The sequence below is a fragment of the Hyperoodon ampullatus genome (assembly GCF_949752795.1).
Source record: "Hyperoodon ampullatus genome assembly, chromosome: 11".
In the NCBI taxonomy this organism is placed as follows: Eukaryota; Metazoa; Chordata; class Mammalia; order Artiodactyla; family Ziphiidae; genus Hyperoodon; species Hyperoodon ampullatus.
This window is the reverse complement of record NC_136924.1, coordinates 42,695,088-42,707,231: the sequence shown is the minus strand read 5'-3', so window position 1 is coordinate 42,707,231 and position 12,144 is coordinate 42,695,088.

The following is a 12,144-nucleotide window of genomic DNA, read 5'->3' as shown; positions in this document are numbered from 1 at the left end:
GAAAGCAAACACACGTCCTGCCTGGAGGACAGACCCCGACAGCAGACACCACGTAGGTGTTCAGAGGACGCCAGGGCCCCTGCGATGCAGAGCGCCAGGTGTACCGAGGCTGGGCACTGGGCCCCTCGCTTGGTCTGCGGGTGGGAGGCCCGTTCTCGGGAGGCCCCAGAAGTGCTGATGCTGCCAGGGTCCGCGTGGAAGAGCAGATCCAAACCCAGGCCACACTGCCCACCAAAGAGCCCAGCCTGCCTGGTAACAGAGGGGCACTGGTTCAACCCCATCTGCCCTGGAGCTTTGCCAAACGTCCCCAGTTGCTGAGTCACCTGGAAATCGGCAAGACCTCCTTGACGGCCCTTCACCTCATGGCAAGGCCACCTCCTGCCCACTGTCCCCTGGAAGGACCAGTGCAGAGCGAGACAAAGATGCCACCAGGCCCTCTGTGCACTGGCCCGGGTCATACACTGGCTTGGGTCACTCGCCCAAGCATGTCCCCGGGGGGGAAGGGGCTGGTCACTGCAGTCTGTTTACTGCAGACTCATGGGATTTTAGTTTTGAGTACTAAAGTGTCCATCCCATCGCTGGGACTCAAATCATCCCTCCATCACTTGATTTTATCAAACACGTGTGGTTTGAGATCTGTGCTTGACTGGAAAGCTACACGCTCTGGTTGGACCCACTGTCACTGAAACTCTCGGAGGCCCACGAGGCGCCCTCCCAGCAGAGCGTCGGGCAGGAGAAGGTGTGAAGCTCGTGTGCCGGGGGGGATGGAGAAGGTGGCCAGTGGTGCTGGATGGAGAGCTTGGCCGAGCTCTGAGACAAGGGTTGGGCAGGCACCAGGCAAGCAGAGCAGAGCAGGGGGGCACTTCCAGGAGGGTGGGGAGCTGCCGAGACATGGAGGCACAGGTGGGTCTGAGCAAAAGTCAGTGCAAGAATGGAGAGGCCTCGATCTCACCACACAGCACAGGGAGCTAAACTTGTAATAACCTATAAGGGAAAAGAATCTGAGAAAGAATATACATATGTGGGGGGGGGTATAACCAAATCACTGTGCTGTACACCTGAGACTAACACGATACTGTGAATCAACTACACTTCAATAGAAATAAAAGAAGAATGCAGAGGCCTGGAGGAGCCAAGGAGGCCGAGGCCACAGGACAGAGAAGAGGAAGCAGCTATGGTTTACCAAGCCCTCCCTGGCGCACAGAACTGGGCTTTCCATTTATGGACGTCACAGCACAGTAAGACGTGTGCCAGTGTGTCCCCACAGAAAACCCAAAAGACCAGGGTGAGAGCTTGCGGGGGACGGAGCCGGAGTCTGAACTGAATCCAGGCCCAGGGCTCACACAGTCTGGGAGGTACAGGTGTGGAGCCTGCAAGCTGAGCGCATCAGGCAGGCCCACAGATCTCCCTGCGGTGCTCAGGAGAGCATCCTCCCTGCCCCGAAACCTGCATCCCTGCCGGCTGCCAGGCCAGGTCTCAAGGACCCTTGCAGGGCCTGGCTTCTGGGGCAGAGGAAGGATGCACAGCTTTAACTCTGGACACACGGGGTGTGGGGGCGGGGGGCACGTGAATGCTGCTGTCCTCTGACCAAAAGAGTAAGTGCACAGTATAAAAGGGGAGGGGAGGACGGAAACGTGCCCAGATTTTCCCAAACACACCAGAATTGTCGCGGGCTGCTCGAGGTGGAGCCGCAGAGAAGCTGTGATAAGGACGGGGTTCTCTTCGCCCCAGCGCCCTCCAGCCTCACATTTTCTCACTCGGCACCTCCGGCTTGCTTTGTGATTTCATCTCTCCACCAGAACGGTGTCTGTCACTCATTTTCGGGGAGGTGTCCTTTTGACGTCAGCATATATTTTATTCATCTCCCCAGAATCGCGCAGGCCCAGGCCTGATTAATCTCACCGTTTATGTACACCCAGATAGGTATCTGCACTTTTTAATCTCTTTGCATACATTCCAGAAGAAGAGCCAGGATGGAAAGGGACTCAGCAGGGCCTGTAAGGAGAACGGTGGCCCTCAGGACGCCCCCAGCACTTGGAGATGACCTGCTGTAGCAGAAACATGGGCACCCGCTGACCCCATTCAGACACAAGGAAGAGGGAGGCAGCCTCTTAGCCAGGACTCAAACGCCAGGCTGCAAAGGGAGCATTTAGACCCACACAAGCAGGTGCAACTACGCAGAGGACAACCCTCACCTAGGGAGCCCCTGACACCCTCATATCCAGGCTCTGGCCCCCAAGGGCTGCAAGGCTGCTGGCCTCATCGTGGGGCCTGAGCTCTCTGTGGTGTATGTGGGAATGCTTTTATTTCCCTAATCCCTGAATCAGAAGCCCCTGCCTGTTAAAGCTCAGGCCCGTGTCTGATCAGAAACTCGCTCCTTCCCCAGTTCAGTCATGTCCTCAACGGGCAACCGCCTCTCTCCTCCTAGGCTGGCCAGGAAAAAGCAAGTGGGGAAACCAAGGGGAGACCTGGGGACAAGGCAAAATGAGGTGGGCACCGAAACAAAGCAACCAAGAAGATGCCTCCGGAGAGAGGAGGAGAGGGGCATGACTCTGTCTGATCCCCACGCAGGAGGATGGAGGGCTTCCTGGAAGAGGGGATCTTCCCCACTTCTCTTTGTTTCCACCTCTAGGTAGTCTGTTACTCTACCCAAGAGCAGAGGTGTGACCCGTGGGGGTGTCCCAACAGCAAATGGTGGGAGCCTGCACCCCTGAGGTCCTGCCTCCAGGCCCAGGGCACCCACTGCTCCTCCTCTCCTCTCACAGTCCCTGGCACCAGCCCACCCGGAATGCGGCACACACTCCCCTGCCCAGCCTGGCTCACATCCCCACCACCTGGTCCACTCCTGCATGGCGGTTGTCTCTGTGAGCTTTCTGGATACACATCCTTCTCGGGACCCAGCTTAGAACTGTTCAGTCTCCTCCCAGCACCTGGGTAGGTCCGCAGCCCCCGTGGAGACTGGCTTGGGATGCCTGGTGATGGAAGCACAGAGCCCACACCCTCCCGGCCCCCTGCCCCGTGTTTCTGGTCATGCCTCCTTCTCCAAGTCTCCTGTCCATCCACGAGCTGTCCACTCTCCATGGATGCCCACCCCTCCCAGCCCCAACTCAAACCTCAAGTGTCAGCTTCAAGTGCCACTGGCACCACCCGCACTGGGTCAGAGGCCTCCTGTGCCCCGCCCCCGTGCCATTCCATGTCCCACCTGGACGGTGGGTGCAGCCTGAGGCTTTCTGCTGAGTGTCCTGATGCGTGGGGGAGTTCGGGGCCCAGAATAGATGCTCGTTCCGTGTTTATGGAATGAGTGAGTGAATGAAAAGCTGCGCAGCAGAGCCTGTGTCCTCTCCTCCCGGGGTCCTCCCGGGCCTCTCGGCCTTCAGGTGTCCTCTCGAGAGTCGCACCTGGCCCTCAGCACCTGCCGGCCATCACCTGCAGGCTACAGCCCAGTGTCTGCCTTGTTCCTCCAATTACGTTTATTCCTCATCGTGTGCCCTCCCCAACAGATGAGACGCGAGAGCCGGTGATGTGCATACAGCAGGTGCTCAATCAATGTCGGACGATGAGGGAGGTGGGGCAGCCAGTTCTCAGGCCCACACCCTCCACCTGCGTGTGGACGAGGACGATGTGGAATCACAAGAACAGGTGAGGGGAGCGTTTAACGCGTGCCAGGGACGCAGCGAGACTGAGCGTACAGGTTCCTGGAGGGGGCTGGGAACAGAGGGCAATCGGGGACACCGAGTTATGTCCCACCCCCCCGACCCCATGGCTCCCAGAGAAGCAAAGCTGACTCCATGTGTTGCCCGGGGCCACCAGGCAGGCTCTGGAGCCGGTTCCCCAAGCTGGACTGCAGATCCCACTGGACCCACCCCTACACCGGCAGAGATGAAGGGTACGTGGACGGCCCCATCCGGGCATCTGAGCTCTCACCCAATCAGAAACCAGATAGCTATGGTCAAGGGGAGAATGACCCCAGAGACCCCAGAGCAGCCGGGCCCGGCCCCATCACCTTCTATATTATGGTCTCACAGGTGGGAACCCAGCATGATTTAACCTAGTCAAGGGCACCAGGCAAGGAGACCCCAGGGAGGAGGGAGAGACACACAACTTCTGCTCTCAAAGGGGTTGTGTGCTAATAGCATCCGAGTCCCTGTCCTCCACCACCTCTCCGGCACCTGCACCAGCCCAGACCTCTGTGGGGCTTTAGACATTCATCCCCTGGGGCCACATGCCCTAAACACACCTGGGCAGAGCCCACCACATGTGGACCACCCAAACCACATCCACATAGACTGCAGCATGCACACATTAGGAACTCACAGCACCCATGACCCTGATGCCTGAGCTCCGCCGCGCCAGCACCTGCAGGGAGGAGAGATCCCACGAGGCTCCACTGGCAGCCGCGTCTGCCCTACGGGTACTTGTGTATATCCATTCCTGGGGGCACCAGGCAGGTGGATGGCCAGAGTCTCACCTGTATAATCCTAGCACCCACTGCAGAGGGAATGGGGGGTGATCCACGAGGGTCACATCTATCTGGACACAAAGACATCTATGGACGGGGGATGGGGGCACAGAGAAGGGTGCTTAAAGAGAGGTCTTGAACTGTCATCTCCCCCAACACACACACACACACACACACACACACACACACACACACACACAACGGAGCGCTTTGAAATACGCTCTAGATGGGGGAGACTTTGGCAGCCCCAGGCTGACCACCAGAACCTTCTCTGCAGCCCACTGTCTGGTCTCAGCATCACTGCCCAGGCATCACGGCTCTGCTCAGGTGTTCCCAGCCTCTCTGAACGACCCGGGGTGACTGACCTACCGAGCCATTTCTGCGAGGGTGTTTGGTATGAACTGACCCCGGAGTGTGGCCAAGGCTCATTCTGTGCACCGGGCTCTGAGTTGAGAATGTGGGCTGTGGAGCCAGGTCGGGGAGGGCGGTGGTCTGGTGCGCTCGTGGTCCAAGGGATTCATCTCAGACGTGCGCAGCCTGTGGACGCAGCCCATTCTTCCTCCCCAGCGTCTTCACCTTCCTCCCCTGTGGGGTCAGCCCAGCCGCTGGCAGAGTCCATCCCTGTGGAAGTGCTGGGGCTTCTCATGTCGGATTCAGAGCCAGATGACAGAGAGGCGATATCCCTAAAATCCATCCGCATAGTAATGGAAATTTTTTCAATTTTTATTTAGAGTTGTCAGGTTCTGATTCGAGGCTGGGAAAAGGAAAGGCAAATTCTCATTTCCTTTGCTCATCCGTAATTTGTACCACTGGGTGTTTTAATTTACAAGTCAAAGTTAGTACATGGTGTGTATCCTCCATGAGTTCATGGCCCTCCTGATTTCTTTCCCAGCCTGCAGGACGGCACCAGGCAGCTCCCCAGGGCAGGCGCTCAGAGGATGCCCGAAGCACAGGCTGCTCCAGCCTGCAGCCACCGCCCCCCCGCCCCGGGGTGTCATCCTGGGAGCCCCCAGAGAGAGGAGACCGGCCAGTGGCCTGGACCTGGGTCCTCACAGGCAGGCTTGAGTAAAATAAGTAAAACTTTAATAGGTTAATTAAGAATGAAAAAAGATGTGTGTGTAACTGAGTCACTTTCCTGTACAGCAGAAATTGACACAACATTGTAAATCAACTAGACTCCAATAACATTTTTTAATGACAAATATTTCTTTTTTCCCCCAAAAGTAATATGTCTAACTGATGAAAATACAGACTATCAAAAATACACATTTGGGGGGCTTCCCTGGTGGTGCAGTGGTTGAGAGTCTGCCTGCCGATGCAGGGGACATGGATTCGTGCCCCGGTCCGGGAAGATCCCACGTGCCGCTGAGCGGCTGGGCCCGTGAGCCATGGCCTCTGAGCCTGCGCGTCTGAAGCCTGTGCTCCGCAACGGGAGAGGCCACGGCAGTGAGAGGCCTGCGTACCGCAAAAAAAAAAAAAAAAAAAAAAAAAAAAAAAAAAAAATACACATTTGGAAACTAAAAAAAAAAAGAAAAGAAAAGAAAAGAAAGAAAACAGAGAAATCAAAATGTATCAATAATAATAATGATTACTAAGACTTACTGCCATTCATGTGCAAACACACTCAGTGCCTCTTCCACAGCATTTAAACAATCCCAGGAAGCGCAGGTCCTATCAGCCCCCTGCAGGAGGAGGCACTGTGGACACTGGGGTGACCTCGCTGCCCGTGGACTCAGAGCACCAAAGGGTCGCACTGGGCTGGAGCCCGTGTCTGCCTAGAGCCAGCTTCATTCCTCAGATCTCGAAGAAAACCTGCCTGAAAAGCTCCAGTCAGAGGTGGCCCCGAACGTTCTAGAGAATCTGGAAACCATCCATCTTCTCCTCAGAGGTGAGTTCCTGACCCATCCCAGACCCTGGTCTGAGCAGTCACCCCCGCTTTGTCTCCACGCTGAATGCTGAGTGAATGCGCTCCTTCTGAAAAGAGAGCCTGCATTTTCAAAGAGGTTAAGAGGAATCTGAGAAAATTCGTGTCTACAAGTGGAAGGGGAGACATGCGCGACCTGAAAACAGTAACACTCTGCCCATCCTAATGATCCCCCAGAGCCCATCGACCTGCTCTCACCCCCACCCTTGCCACATGCTGAGTCCCCAGCGGGGCTGCCCATGCCCCCCCTCCTCTGCCTGTGTCCACCTGGCAAATGCCCAGAGTCTGCCACAGCTCAGGTCAAAGTGTCACCTCCTCCAGGAAGCCTTCCTGGGCCTGCCCGCCCTCCCATCCTCTAACTTCCCATCCTCCCCTCCACTGCAGTGCTTACCAAACCGGGTTGTAATTGCCCATCTGCATGCCCCTCATGCATGGCACTGGGAGCTACCAAGGCAGGGGCCCAGGCTTGCTCTGGCTCCCATGTAACAAGGGGGACAGAATGCCCCAGGCCAGCCCCTAAAATGTGAACCCAAACAAGATCTTTGCAGGAAAAAAAAAAACCCTTCTCCACTCGTGGTATTTTTCTAGTCCTCCCCCAATTCCTTTACAAACCTATTCTGTAACAGCCTGACAGATGGGAAGGGCAGAGGATCAGAATCATGACAGACAGAAGCCAACAGCCCTCCTCTGTGGGTCCCCTCCAACCTCTTCTTTTAAACTCTCATTCATTCAATCAATGGACAAATACTTCCTGAACACCTCCATGTCCCAGGCATGTTCTCGGCACCAAGAAATGACAGTGAGGAGGATGGTAATGGTCCCTGCCCTCATGGGGGTCAAGCCTCAGTGAGTATATAGACAATGAAATAAGCAGAGAGAGCTGAGCCAGGCGGCTCCGCAACTCCTCCACCACAAACACAAAGAAAAGCTGGATAAAATATAATTTTTGAACGTTAAAAACACAATTAAGATTAAAAGGAAAGGAACCAGGTCCCTGAAATAAAGTGGGAGCTCAAGGCCAGAGCATTGCTGAGGTATCTGACCTGGTATGAGGCCCAGCAGCTGGGTGTAGGGCTTTCATGTTCATACTGGGCAGAAGACATGGCCTTGTGTAAAGGCAGGACACTGAAACTGAGACCCCTGGATAAAGGCAGGACCCAAGATGGGTGATCCACCCTGAAAAGTGGACAGAAACTGCCCACCAAATAGGGAGCTGAAGGGGGAGGTCACATCGGTCCCCAGATGTGGATGGAAACAAAGGATCTCATGAAAACTAAACACAGAAGCCTTAACCATATATAGGTATGGGGTCTGAATTTAGAAGAGCAAAATGGAATAAAAGTCCTCAAGTGAACAAATGTCCTAAACAGAAAACCCAGGGTCCCTCGGCAGAAGGAAGGAAGGCAAATATATATCAGTAGAGACACACCCACCCCCCAGAGTCCATAAGACTCCCCAAATTAAAAACAAAAACTGACGATGAAGAGAGATTCACAATAACAAAATGACACACCACATGAGTAGTTAATCCACCATGAACAAGTGTTAGCACATACCAAAAAAGAAAAGTTAGTACCTGTTTCAGCCAGCTTAGACTAGGTTGTGTTGTGTAACAAACAAACCCTATATCCCAGTGGCTTAAAGAAACAAACATGCTTGCCCCCCTCACACTATGTAGCATCCTGCAGGTTGGCTTTGACTCTGCTCCATGTGTCTTCTTCATCCTGAAATCCAGTCTGAATGAATAGCCACTATGTGGGACATGTTCTCACATGCAGTGGTTCTTAAGCCTACTGTTAATATGTGGCACTTTTACTTATGTTCATTTAACCAAAGTAATTCCCAGACGGATGTTAGGGGGTGGGAAAGGATCTCTTCTTGCAGAGAGGCATTGCAAACCACAAGGCTGCAGCAGGGATGTATGTACAACCCTCTTATAAAGGGCAGAGAGTAACTGGGAGCAGCATACCAAGGACCTGAAATGCTAGAATTCTGTGAAACCATAGAATTATTATGTTTAAAATAATTGAAGAGATCAAATAAGGACTAGAAACCATATGGAAAGAACAAGATTCTAAAAAGAACATGCAGATTTGGAAAAGAGCCAAAGACAATCATTTAAATTAAAAAGTCAGACAATCATTTCAAAGGTAGATTGAAGCAGCTGAGAAGAGAATTAGTGAACCGAAAGATAGAAATGAGGAAATGCAGCACATTCTCTTAGAATGCAGCACAAAGAGGTAGAGGATTTGAAAGTATGACTGAGAGAGGACAGGAAACTGAGACCAAAGTAATATGATCCTGATATGGGTCTCATTTGAATTCCAGATGGAAAGCATAAAGAGAAGGAGACAGACAAGAATGGCCAAGTGATTTCCAGAACTGAAGAAAGGCCTGAATGCTCAAGCTGAGATGCTCACTGAGTCATAAGCAGGATAATTAAAAATAAATGCTTGCCTGGACCCAACACCAGGCAATGTGAACAAAAAAAAAGGCAAACAACGTATTGTGAAAGCAACCAAAGAGAAACTACAGATTGCCTACAAAAAGAGGGAAAAAAGGGGCGAAGGAAGAAGAAGAGGAGGAGAGGAATAAGACTGGCAATTTTCTCATTGACAATAACATTGGCTGGAAGATAGCACGGAAGATCTTCAAAAGTCCTTGAGAAGAATGACTTTAAGCCTAGAATTCTCTACCAGACTAAACCAATGAAGCCTCTTTAAGTCCGGTGTATGATATTCAAGATACAAGGGAGTACAAGTTGTCCCTAGATGGCTCTACTGAATAAATAAAAAAGAGGCTGCCTGAAACATCGCTGAATCCTGGGACAGCTTTTATTCTAGAGCTTTCACTGAGAACACACTAACTCATTCCATTTTAACCGCTGCCATTGTCAGCAAAGACAAAGTGCTTAATAAAATCTGAGATAGAAATTGCATCATGGCCCAAAGGCTAGTTTTATCATTGGGGTAGAGTAAATAATGTGAAGGAGGTGACAGATGCTGATGGAGCAGATGTTTCCATCAACTGTGTCTTCAGATTAGAAGATACATATCCATATCAGTCAGAAATCAACCTTCAAGTCGAGTACAGATGGAGTTTCTTAGTGTCTATTTACAACAGTCCTTCTCTTCCACCTTAACATGTTTAATGAAAATCTCCAGACCATTGTCTCCTGGTTCACAGATTTGAAAACAAGAGACTACCTCCTACTCTGTAGAAACAGGGTGCTGGACAGAGCTACCGGAAAGAATTTCTCAGTCCATGGTTTTTGGAGTAAACACACCAGTTACTGATGATGTGGCAAAAAAAAAAAAAAAACCCTCCTTTTTGTCCCTAGGTTCAGGGTCATTTTCTAAAAAGCTCAAGGAATTGGACTTGAAAAGACATAGAAAGCATTTGCAGCACTTGTTAAGAAGCATGCATCAGGAAATACTAATTTTTAAGGAAATTAAGGGAGATTATTAGTGAAGTATACTGTTTAGTCTTTGAGCGATGCACAGACTCCTAAAGGCTACACTTTGGAGTAATAAGGAAAGAGAAGTATAACACAGCTGCACAGGAAGAGTGAGCAGAAAGGGAGAGAAACACTGCCTGGTTCTGGGCCACCATCACTCAAGGTCTGCGGCAGCTCTGTGGACCAGGGACGTGGCTCTGTCTCAGGTGTATTCATTCATAAATGACAAGAGTCCCTCCTTCACGCAGGCATCTGGTAGAAGATGAGCCTTGATCTAGATATTGTTTTCCCAATTGTTTGCTATCGATTCAGTGAAGATGAATAACATACAGTGTTACCGCAGGGAATTATCAATCTAGCATGAGACACAGCACATATCTGGATTCACATCTGATGCTCTTTTAACTTCTGTGTATTGAAGTCTATTCCTTGGAGAGAGTCCGCCAGGGAGAGGGGACCCCATCCAGCACGGCTTTCAGTGTGTGTTCACCCCAAACACAGCGTGGATAAGCCAGAGCCAGCCAGGTCAGCCAGCAAGCTGCAGAGAAAGTGGGATCTCGGTTTTTCCCCGACCATTGACAGAAGGAAAGCAAACACCTTTGTTTAGGGGGCAGGCAAAGGTTTCTTTGACATCCATGAAGACACAGGAAGACTCATCGAGGGTCTTAGCAAACCACCATGAGCCAGGTCAGAGCAACGGGTGATGTCTATTGACACAAACCCATGTGTACTGCTCTTTATGAGGAATTGAAGGAAATTTCAAGAATAATTTTGATTACAGGCAATTTTCACCTCCTAGGTGACTTTAGAACCAAACTCTATACAAGATACAACTCCACTGTCAACAAGTAATTGCACCCAAAATGCCACATGTAGCGACAACAGGATGTCAGAGGTACAGACAGAAATATAAAGAGAGGTGATTATCTCTGTTTGGGATTTTCAAGAGAGACTTCAGACAGAGGGTAAGGAGTGAATAGGGTTTGGAAACTGAAAAGAAGCCTCTCAGGTACTGAGATCAGAGCATTTCAGGCAGAGGGCAGCCTTTGGATAGCACAGACAGGAAGCGGTATGGGGCGGTCAGGACTGCAGGCGGCTTGGTGTTTATGGAACCCAAATGCAGGGAGGGCAGCACGGAGGGCAGACGTCCCCCCTTTTAAGGTGCCCCAAGGACCTCCGATACCTCCCAAAGGCACACAGCAAAACAGAACAGTTCTAGCAGAGCAGGGATGTAAGCAGATTGTGCATCTTTCAAACATCACTTAGGACTGCCTGGTAAAGAAAATTACCGAAAGGGTAAAACTGGAAGCAGAGAAACACATTAGCGACTTTGATGGCCTGGAGAGAGATAGGGAGAGATGCTGGAGTCCAAATATGGCCACGGCAGCAGGGATGGCTGGAGAAAGTACAGTATTAAGTGCACTGTATGGGAGTGTGATGGAGACTAAGGCAGGATGGGAGGAAGGACCCAGTGCCTGGCTCATAAGTCTCAGGGCATGGGGTCACTGATCGGCTGATACCCTTGCTTCCCTAGCTGTCACAGCAGTAGTGGATTAGACCACTGTACTTTATTATTATTATGTTTAATCACTGTCTCTTTCTCTGGCTCCTCCAGGGCTAGGACCACATCTGTGTCATCCCTTCTCTGTGACAGCAGTGAGGGGACAAGCTCAGGGTATGCAGTAGGCCCCCAATACACATCTGTTGAATGAACAAATGAACATATGAATGAATGAGATACAGATTAGTTAAGAAGGGCACAGAGGGGTATTTGAGGTTTGTTGGGTTTGAAGTGTGTGGTCTCCTGGGGAGTTCACTGCAGCCAGCTCAGGGAAAATGCAATCTTGCCCACCAGTCACCCTGCTCCAAATGCCAATGGGCAGAGAAGAGTTTGGGGCATCCCCAGCCTGTTCAGGGGTGGCATCACAGGAAAGCGGAGGATGGAAACCCCCAGTAGGTAGAGCTCCAAGCAGCAGAGCTCACAGACTGCCAGGAAAAGGAGATGGCCAGAGGGGCAGGTCCATAGCTATTCATGACCACTAGTGGTTTGACTGGTTGTCCAGGGACCCCAAGGAACAAGAGTGGGAGCTGGGAACAGAATGTTTGGGGGAGGGTTGTTGCTGCAACTTTCAGAGAGTGAAAATACTTGGATCTCTCTAAATGGCCCCAAAGGGCATCCATGGTCGGCAGGTATGGGTCAGCCAGCCTCATTCCCATCCTTGTGCATCCTCAATGGGCGTGTGGACAAAGTGGACTTGGAGGCAGAGGTGGACAGTTCAGGGGCTGGCCGGCCACATCTACTGA